General features: G+C 50.3%; 1 protein-coding gene across 2 annotated transcripts in view; it reads right to left on the bottom strand.

Moving 5' to 3' along the window:
* Window positions 1–10,221, bottom strand: part of TOX2 (TOX high mobility group box family member 2) — a 158,022-nt gene extending 147,801 nt beyond the window's left edge. Inside the window, exon 1 of one of the 2 annotated variants that reach the window (XM_011929023.1) lies at window positions 10,094–10,221. The gene's annotated coding sequence lies outside the window, so the exon portion shown is untranslated. The remainder of the gene's footprint in view (window positions 1–10,093) is intronic. The other variant, XM_011929024.1, reaches the window with a different exon arrangement.
* Window positions 10,222–10,767: the final 546 nt, after the last annotated feature.

Here is a 10,767-nt window from a genome sequence, read left to right on the forward strand (position 1 = left end):
GCGCCCGGCCCGAGACCTTCCTTAATCATGTAAACAGGAAACAAATTTGCAGAATAAATGAGACATAAAGAGCCCAGGGTCCATCTTCCACATCATAAAGTTCAGTTCAAGTCAAAACACAGCACGATGGAACAATAAAATGTATGCATGGGATTGACCCTGGGTTATACTACTGAGTTGATTCATTTCCAACAAGTTTCTAAATCATTCCTGCAAATTAGGCCCAGCTTCGACATAAGCACATTTTAATTAGCTATGATGTAAAGGCGCTCTAAGACAAGGGACCAGCGATCCACTCTTCCAGCCCTGCAGCAGGAGGAAGTGAGCTCCCCCTGGCACCCTGACAGCTGGAGAGCAAGCTCGGGCCAAATTCCAGCTCTGCCTAACAACCTCCTCTGCCGCCCTTCTGTTACTTGATTCATCTGGACCTCAGTCTTCTCACCTAAAAAATGGGGACAAATGTGCCCAGCATAGTTCTTAGGAAGATTTAAGGCACATAAGAAAACAAGAAAAGGCTGGGATCAGAAACATTACGAGATTGCTAGAAACTAAGAAGTCAAAGAAACAGACTGACAACGAAGCCTGTGAGTACTATAAACCGGCACACAACACCTAACTGAACCCCAGAACATTCCCAGAGAGAGGAAGCCTGCGCTGGGACCCCTGTGTCTGTCCAAAGCCCTGGGAGAAGCTGTTTGTTGGTTTTGCCCCCAGGCTAATGCCAAGGAGAAGAATTCTCTAATTGAAATGAGAAATCTCCCTGGGAGACTCCCTCCTGTGGGTGGGCCAGTGCCCACCAGTGCCCTGGGGGTAACTGCTGGCTTACCTGAGGGACAAAGAGGCCCCCAAGGACATCGCAGGCTCATCCCACACTGCAATAGAGTCTGCACTCACACAGCACATGCAGGGCGTTTCTACTCAGCATCCACACTGCCCACCCACGCAGTCATGGCTTCCACCCGTGCTGAGGAAACTCGCAACCACAGGACAGATCTAGACTCCCCTCCCAATTACAAATTTAAATGTCAACCAAGAATCACCAGGCATTTGTAGAAAATATCAGCATAAAAGAGAGGCCTAAAAGTGAACAGAAGAACCACCAATAAAACAGAGTTAAATGCAGGAAACAAAAGACCACTTTTTTAAAAATCGAATTACCATCTTCAAAGAGATTCAGGATAGTCACGTATCCATAAAAGAATAGACTATGATGAGATGAGATCAATCAAGAAACTCAGAATTCCAAGAAAATAAAAAAATGATTACAGAAATAAAAACAACAAATGTATTAAAAGTAAGGAACTGAAGAAAGGGTTTGATGGGAAGTACACCCTCCACACCCTTTTCAGTGGATACCCCGGGACACAGCACTGTGTGTGGAGAAGGGAGAGGGACAGAGAGTGACAGGGACTTCACTTGTGTCTTTCCTCTTCTAAAATACTTCTGTGTGTCTTACAAGGAGCAAAACCAATGTTTAAAAAATAAAAGAGTGGCAAGACTCAAGAGAAAGGGGGAAATGGTAGAAAGTGAAGCGCAGTGGGGAGTGAGTTAATGAACGGTAGCCACACCACAATAGCCTATGTTATGGCTAAAGGTGACCCCCTCCTTTGCCTCTGAGCTTCCTGGGAGCTCAGTGAAGGTGAAAGGCAAAGCCAGGGACACTGACCTGCACTGAGGCTGGGCAGGGCAGACGGCCTCTTGTTGAACGAGACAGGACTCCAGCCCAAAGAGAAAGCCGTGGCTCTTGTCCAGAGGTGACCTCCTTAAGCATGGCCCAGAAGCTCCTTGGAGACCCATCTGGAGTCCTCCCTCACAGACAGGAAGGTATGTGACAGCTCAGTGCAAGGACTCTGGAATCCCATCCCGGAGTAGAGCATCTTTAAGCCCCTAAAAACTCCATTAATTACCATTCGTCTTCCCTTGGACCCAAAAAGTAACTATCCTGCCTTTCCTATGCAGAGCAGGTGACACATCTCTCTCACTTCATGAGACAAAGAAGAACTTGAGCAAGTGAGTGACAGTCACTAAAAGTCATCCACATGCTGGCCCTTGACTTCCTGGGAACCAAAAGGAAGGTGCATTTTCTCCGCAGGATGCATCTCCCTGAGATGGTCAGTGTTACTCCCCGGCCGTCTTCCATATGCTCATCCCCCAACCCCAGGAATATCAGCGGCTGGGCTTGCAGCTCGCCCTTCAATGGGACTGCCCTCTGCTGCAGTGAACTCCTTCACCCAAGGGAACTGCCTGCTGTTCACCTTTAGGCCTCTCACTTATGCTGAAATGACCGGATGATGCAGGAATCAAAGGCTTGGGCAGTACCCTCATCTCCGTCTGGGGCAACACTGAAGAGCCACCGTAGCGCCAGAGCTCCCTGTGGGATGGCATTCGTCAGAACCACAGGACAGGCCAGGCCAGCTTCTCCCCCACCCAAGCATGTTTCCTCCTGTGTCCCCCACAGGTGCACCCCTTCCACCCACCTCACCGCAGACAACTTCCCCACGTAAACCTTCCGTGAGCAACTCTCCATCTCAGAGTCCATTTCCAGGCAACCCAACGTGAGACCTTCCCCACGGCGAAGAAGACTCTCCCCACGACCCACCAAGGGGCTTGAGAAGGACACCTAACCATGTCCCCACCAGGGCTCCATGCCCCAGGCCAGCAATACATCTCTACTGTCCTCAGTTAAGGCAGGACAATCCTGCCACGTTCTAGTCTAGACCAGAGGTTCTCTAAGTGTGGATCCCAGACTGGTACCATCAGCACCATCGACTTGCTGGTAGTGCTAACTTTCAGCTCCTCCCCAGGCCTGCTGAGTCAGAACTTCTGGAAGTGGAACACAGCAGTCGGTTTTAACTGCGCTCCAGGTGATTCTGGTGGGCTAAAGTTTGAGAAGCAGAGTATCTATCGCAGGCTACTGGGGGAAATCAAATGCAAGTCATTAGACTTTCCCACCAGCAGAAGACCAAGAGACAGTCGTTGAGGATGGTCAGAATCCAGCAGCGTGATGCATTCCTTACTTTTGCACTGCACCCCTGGTTCCAGGCACACTCCTCTACTTAAAGCCCCACAGGCTGGGGTGCAAGGCTCTTCATAACCACCTCTGCTGATGTCCCAACTCCCACGCAGGCAGGTTTCCCCTCCTTAGGCTTACAGTATCCCCAAACCACCCCTGCAATGGCTGCTCTCTCTGCCTGGAACACCCCCTACCACTCTACATGCCCCCAGGTAGCCCACCTGGCATTCCTGTAAGACTCTGCCATTGTAAAACCTTCCCACACTCCTGGCATTGGCACTGCTCAGCCAATTTTATATTTAATTATTACTCTGCATTTTGAGCCAATTGATTATAAATCCACATAGCCATTCACCCAGTAAATAAAACTTTTCTATGGAGTCACTGAGCCTCCATGACAGCACTGAATCCCCAGCATCCAGTAGGCACTCAATAAAAACCTGTTGAATATCTGAGAAACCCAGCAGTAAACAGGCCATTAAATATTGAAAAACCACAATCAGGTTGCTCATGCCAGCAGGCACCAGAATTAGCAACTGTACAGTAGCAAGTTTTAAATATCAGGGAAATTGATCAAAATGTATTATTCTGTGTCATACAACATCATTTCACTAAGATATAAAATTATAATTTATCACAACTCATTAGGTTAATAATCACTTACCATATGCTTTTACTGTTGCTCCCAAACCATGCTGAAAAATCACCCTGTAGGTTTGAATCCATGTAAATAAGATGACTGTCAACCCCTTGGATATAGGATTACTGAAGGGAGACAGTGGACTGAAGCCCTGGCCAGAAAGCACGGGCCCTGCGGCGGCGCTGCAATTCCCTTCACCACTAACTTCTAGTTTACCTGTGCTACGCTTTCTTCCCACATCACTGGTCCTCAACCAGAGGCAAAGTCTGGAGATATTTTTGTTGTCATGGCTCGGGGAAGGGGGATGCTCTTGGCATCGACTCGGTAGGGCCTGGGATACGGCTAAACGTTCTACAATGCATGCAACAACTCCCACAACAAAGGGTTATTAGGTCCAAAATGTCAATAGTGCCAAGGCTGGGAAACAGCACTCTAGATTAGACAGAATTTCCATACCAATTACTTTAATCTGATCTTCACAGCAACAATAGAAGGCAGGCATTTCTGTCCCCTTGTACAGATAAGAAAACTGAGACCTGAGCAGCTAAGTGATGGTATAAGGTCACCTGCCCAAGCCCGTGGATGGTGCAGCTGTGATTTGAACCAATTTCTCTGCCTCCAAAACCCACTTTCTTTGCTACACAGATTCAAGAAGGTAACAGAAGGTGGAGGAAATGAGCAACTCTCTTCCGATTCATAATTCTGGACACTCCAATAAGAGACTCCTTCAACCCAGAGGCTCAGGAAAATCAGGTCTAGGGACCAAGACAGGGAAGCATCCGAGGCTGGGACTGCCAGCAGCCCAGGGCCAGAAGTGGTGGCTCATGCCTGCAGTCCCAGCATTTCGGGAGGCCAAAGTGGAAGGATCATTTGAGCCCAGGAGTTTGAGCCTGCCTGAGCTATGATTGTACCACTGCGCTCCAGCCTGGGCAACAGAGCAAGGCTGTGTCTCTAGAAAAAAAAGAAGAAGAACATAGCAGGGCAGCTATGAGGCATCCTCCAGCAGCTGGTGCAGAAAAGCAAGTTCCTCTCGCATTTTAACTTTCAGTTGGGCTGCTCTTTGTGGATGAAAATGAAAGCATTTCCTGCTGGGGCCAAGTGCTACACACACGTGATCTCCAACCCTCCAGCTCCGAAGGGGAGATGTCAATGTCCCCATTTTGCAGATGAGGAGGCTGAGCCCAGGGAAGTTAAATAACTTGCCCACCCTAATGGTGGTGAAGGCAGTGTTCAAACCCAAGCCTGCCAGGTTCCAGAAACCATGCTGCCTTCATATCCTGAGACCAACTCCAGGAAATCAGAGAAGCAAAATAGATTGCCCTACAGAATCACATGGGGCAGGAAGCCACACAGCAGGGTGATCCCTGGACCAAGGGGGAGGCACAGGACATTGCCCTTCATGCAGGCTCAGCTCCTCTTCCTGTCTACAGGCTGCTCTGTTTGCCAGGCTCTGTCCTCTGAGCCCACTTTGGAAAGCTCCTCTAGGAATGGAAGGTCAGCCAAAGACTCTGCGCCTCTGCCCTGCCCTGCCCTGCCCTGGACTCCTTGTGCCCCACAAAGTCTTCAGATGACAACAGCCAAACAGATGCTAAGTTCCTCAAGCCACAGGTTACAACTGGCAAGCCCTAGATTCATTCATTCATTCTACAAATATTTGCTGAGCATCTATGTGTCAGGCTAGCACTGGGAATACAAAAGTAAAGGCAGATACAGTGGTTCCTGTCCTCCCAAGGATAGCAGGCCCATCTCCTCAAAAAGCACCATTCCCACCAGCATTCCCTCCCAGTGCACCCTCCACAGTTAGAAAGGATGTTCTCAGCCTTTATTTCACTATATTTCCACCCCCACACCATCCCTCTAGCCTGAGGGTCACCGATTTGCCTTCCCTTTGCACACAGGGAAACAGAGGCCCAAAGAAGGGCACTGACAGGCTCAAAGTCACCCAGCAGATTGGGGGCAGCAGTGCCAGGCTTGGGCTGCTGGTCCTACCATGCAAAAGTCCTGGGGTCCTTCCTGGAGGAGCCTGCAGCACAGGTTGGGGGAGGAGCTACAGGGAACATGTTCAGATGGAAAGTAAATGAGAGCTTCCTAGCAGAGAAGCAGACATCCATCTAGCATTTCCTGGGACTAGCCATCTCAGCTCTAAGCCCACCCATCCCAGGGTACCTTCCACGGGACTCCCTAGCAGCCACCTGTGCCCCTGAAGAAAGGATCTGCGGGAATCTCACCCACCAAGGATACTGGGCAGGCCTCACGCAGGTCAAGTCCAGATCAAGTCTGTAGTTTAACCCCACTTCATGAATTTTTGTCAAAAAGAGCCTCCAATCGTTCATTAACCAAGCTCGCCCAGATCTCATCCTTACAGGATGCTGTGCCCAGAGCTGTGTGGGTGGGAAGTTGAATCCTTCACCCACCAGCACATATTTACTGAGCAATTATGAGTCAGGCACCATGCCAGGTGCTGGGCAGAATTCCTGCCTGCCAGGAGCCCACAAAAGCCTGTACACAAACAACCAAACAACTGCTACACAAAGTGTGGTCCTTGGATGGGCAGTAACATCACCTGGGTAGCTCATTAGACATGCCAATTCCTAAGGCCCCATGCCAGACCAACTGAATCAAATCTCTAGGGGTGGAGCCCAAGAATCTGTTTTTAAAATCTTGCCAGACAAAAGACATGGAATCAACCCAAATGCCCATCAGTGTTAACCTGGATAAAGAGAATGTGGTACATATACACCATGGAATACTATGCGGCCATAAAAAGGAACAAGATTATGTCCTTTGCAGGGGCACAGATGGAGATGGAAGCCATTATCCTCAGCAAACTAACATAGGAACAGAAAACTAAACACTGCATGTTCTCACTTATAAGTGGGAGCTGAACAATGAAAACACATGGACACAGGGAGGGGAACAACACACACCAGGGCCTGTCAAGGGGATGGGGGGAGGGAGGGAGGGAGAGCATCAGGATAAATAGCTAATGCATTCAGGGCTTAACACCTAGGTGATGGGTTGATAGGTGCAGCAAACCACCACGGCACATGTTTACCTATGTAACAAACCTGCACATCCTGCACATGTATCCGGGAACTTAAAATAAAATAAAATATTGAAAAAATCTTGCCAGATGATTCTTCACGTGTACATAGATTTGAGAAACACTATTCTAGACCACAAGTCCTTCCTCAACTTCCCTATTTAAAATCACAAACCAGCCCCAGGCCTTGGGACCCCCAACTCTCTTTCCTGTTCCATTTTTCTCCAAAAGTCATATTCCAAACAATCATGATACCATATATTTCACCCATATATTTATGACTTCCCACACTGATAGATAAGCTCCAGAGGGCAGTGATTTGAGTGACTTTTGTTCACTGCTGCAGCATCAGTTGCCTTGCACAGTGCCTATCACCAAGAAGTGCTCAATAAATACTGCTGGTAGAATGATGGATGGCAGAACATGCCATATCCCATGCGGTACCAGTTCTTGGGGAAGCCTGGAAGGAAAGAGAAGTTTGCTGGCTGTGAAGCACCACATGGGGAAGGTGGCACCCAGGTTGGCCTTGATGAAGGCCTTCATCCCTTCAGTCCAGGGATGAAGGATGCTGGAACAGAGATGCTAAGCCTCTTCCTGGAATGGCCCCAGATGGTTGATATTGTTGTTATCTAATTAGTAGCTGGTATGTGCCAAGAACTGTCCTAACCTGTTTCACCTCACTTAACCTTCCTGAAACTCAGAGGTAGGCAATGTTGTCTTTGAGAGAATACCAAGACTCAGAGATATTAAATGATTTTCCCTGCCCACAAAAAGACTTGTATAAGAATGTTCACAGCAGCTTTACTTATAATAGCTCCAACTTGGAAACAAACCCAAATGTCCACCTGCAGGTGAACGGATAAACCGATTGTATTATATGTATACAATATAATATTACTCAGCAATTAAATGGAACAAACTATAGATATATGCAACAACCTTGATGAATGTTGAAGACATTATATTGAGCAAAAAGAAGACAGACACACAAATGTTTATGATGCATATCAAGTTCTAGAACTTAAACATGGTTAATATACCTAAGTTGAACTTAAAGAAAGCATTGGTAACAGAAATCAGGTAAGTAGTGGCCTCTGGAGGTGGGCATAAGGCGTGCTGACTACAAAGAGATGTGAGGGAACTTTCTGGGATGACGGAAATGTTCTTTCTCTATCTGGAGTGGGATGTTGGTTACATGAGTGTTAATATTTGTCAAAACTCATGGAACTGTACACTTAAAATCTTCATGTTATTGTATGTAAATCATATCTCAGTAAAAAATGAGCTAAAAATCATTTGCCCTAGGTCATGAAGCAACAAATGGACATTTGAACCCAGGCTTGCCCAGCTCCAATGGCCAGTTTACATTAGTTTGCCATAGTTAAGCAGGTCTCCCCCAGCTATTCCCCAGCCCGGTAAGATGCCTTGCTAAAATCTGAACCAGGAGTTCATAGTTACCCTAAGAAAGATGTTGCAGGCTCTAAACCCCTAAACCGTGACAGAGACTTGCAAAAAAGCCAAACAAATGTCCTGCTGGGAGTCAACCCTGGGCCTAGGCCTCATCTTTGCTCCTTACTTGCTGTGTAATCTGTGAGTACACTCCTCTGTGACTCAGTTTCCCCTTCTGTAACGCAAAGAAGGAGGAGACCAATGGTTCCCAGCATGGAGCCACAGATGATGGGAGCCATGGGGCCACAAATCCCTATGCTCAAAAAGAACCTTTATTACATTAAATAGTAATGAGTCTTATTCATACCTGGTAAGCTGTTTTTCTACTGCATGCTAATATTGTGATTAATAAAATACACATCTATTTCAAAGCAAAAATAAAACCATAACAGCTTTTCATTAGTGTGTATTTTCTCAAACAAAAGATACCAAAAGAACAACCAATGTTCGTGACTTTGGTTTAAAGAGGCTGGGAATCTCTGTGTAGAGGATCGCTAAGGGGACAGTCGCCAAGGGGATGGTCGCCAAGGGGACGGTCGCCAAGAGCCCTTCCAGGCCAACTGCCCCATAGTTGTCGGGCATCGCTTGGGCAAATGCTTGCCCTTATGTATATAAAGCCTGGCTCCCTGTGCAACGAGCCTCATCTGGGCTCCAGGGACAGGGCCCCCCATGTGTGGGTGTGTCCACTCCACAACGTGTGGATGCAGCCAGGCCTGCAGGCCCCAGGTGTGGTCACTACTGCGCCCTGAGCCTCAGTGTCCCCTCCAGCTTTGATAGTGACTAGTGTAAAAGTGGAGCTTGGGCATTTCCCTCCCCAACCCCTGCCCATCCACTTCTTGAGCCAGAAAAGAGGAGTTCCCGGTCACCGCCCGGCCCTACCAGCCAAGCACCACCACTAAGGCCATGCCCACTAGGGAATCCCTCACCAAAACACCTCTAGCCCCTAGCTGAGTATGGTGACCTCTCCCCTTCCACCTCACCCTGCTCTAGCCTGAAGGACTGAGTAGCAGGTTTCACATCCCAGTGCAAACTCAGACCTTCCTTTCACCTATTCAGTGGCTCAGCAGCATCCCCACCCCCATCCCTGCCCCGCCCCACTCTAGACACATCCTCAGCTATGGGCCAGGGGTCCTACATCCCACACAGAAAGAAACCAGAATCGCTGGCTTCTCCTTCCCTCTCTGCCGGCCCTTCCCGGCGAGATTCGCACAGTTTCTGGTGCTGAGTCAGAGGTTTACAGAGCATCGTAATAAAGCAGGGGGTTCGGCTGAGTCCTGCCTCAAAAGGCCCCTATTAGGGACAGCCCCACCCTGGCGAGATTTATAAAAACACCACCCTCAAACGCAGCGTTCCAGGCTAAGCCCCTACCCACTCCGACTTTGAGGCACAAATGCCCAGCCCACCCACACCCGCAAACCAGAGGCTGTAACCTACCTCGCCAACTTCACGTTTTGAAAAATAACAGAGCCAAGGGCAGAAGACAGGCCAGCTGCCCCCACACCCAACCTTCTCCTCCCTGAAAACTCCACTTGCTACTTTTAATCTATTTCTCCTCCATCAGACTGGAGGCAGCTCCAGGCCTTCTCCTGAGGCTACCATCCCCCCCCCGCCCCCCCGCTTCGGCTTCTAACTTTGCAGGTCACTGGACAAGAAAGAACCACCCCCACGCTTCGCGAGACCTCATTTGTCGCCCACCACCGCCCCACATCGCGCAGGCTAGTGGCCTGGACTCTTCCCGCCCCTGGCGAACTGCGGGGAGGCTCTGCCAGAAGCCGCTCCCCTAGGGCCTGAGGGCGCACTCCGGGAGGCCCAGCCCGGGAGGCCCCCCGATCCGCGCCAGGACGCCCCCCTCCTGCCTCATCCCCACTACCAGGGACCTGACGAAAAGCCTGCGAGGTTGGGGAGAGACCCTGGGGAGCGCCGATCCAGCCACTGGACGCGCACTCACCCCGCATCGCCAAGGAGCCCGCGCGTCTGCTCTGGGGCCACGGGAAACCCACGCGCGCTGTTCAATCCGGGCTCCGAGTGACGAAAAGCCGCGCTTGGCTCCAGCCGGCCCGGGACCCACGCACCTACCGGCGGACGCGCGGACAGTCTCGCTTCCTAACTAAGTTTGAAAGTTCCCTCCCCGGCGACCGAAGGGGACGTGGACTGCACAGAGGCACCCAGCCCATCCGGGCTGGGCCAGGCGGGGCAGTGAGACCTGACGCCTCGGGTTCGGGGTTCCAGGCACGCAAGCCTCCATCGCTGGGAACGCGCCCGGCGCAGCGCAGCGGGGACCTGGCTGGGGTAGGGGGAGGAGATCCTGGAAACATGGAGGAGGGAGGGTGTCCTGCACTACAGCCCCAGCCTGGAGGGACGCCGGCTAACCGTTCCCGGGAGGGGACAGGCCTCGATTGGCCGCCGCCTACTCGGAATCCGAGGCCCCGCCGGGCAGTGACTGCCAATTAGTAAACTGCCCAATTAGTGTGCAGCGGCGCTGAGAAGTTAAACCTCGACGCGCGACTGTGGATGACCGAGGTGTGGCCGTCCCTGGGTGTGACCGCGTGTGACTGTGTGGCCGTCAGGACCATCTGTGTCTGAGGCTCACCGTCCAGCGGGGTGGCTGTGTGTGACAGCGTG

Source organism: Colobus angolensis, unplaced genomic scaffold (genome assembly GCF_000951035.1).
Source record: "Colobus angolensis palliatus isolate OR3802 unplaced genomic scaffold, Cang.pa_1.0 Scaffold8, whole genome shotgun sequence".
Classification (NCBI taxonomy): domain Eukaryota; kingdom Metazoa; phylum Chordata; class Mammalia; order Primates; family Cercopithecidae; genus Colobus; species Colobus angolensis.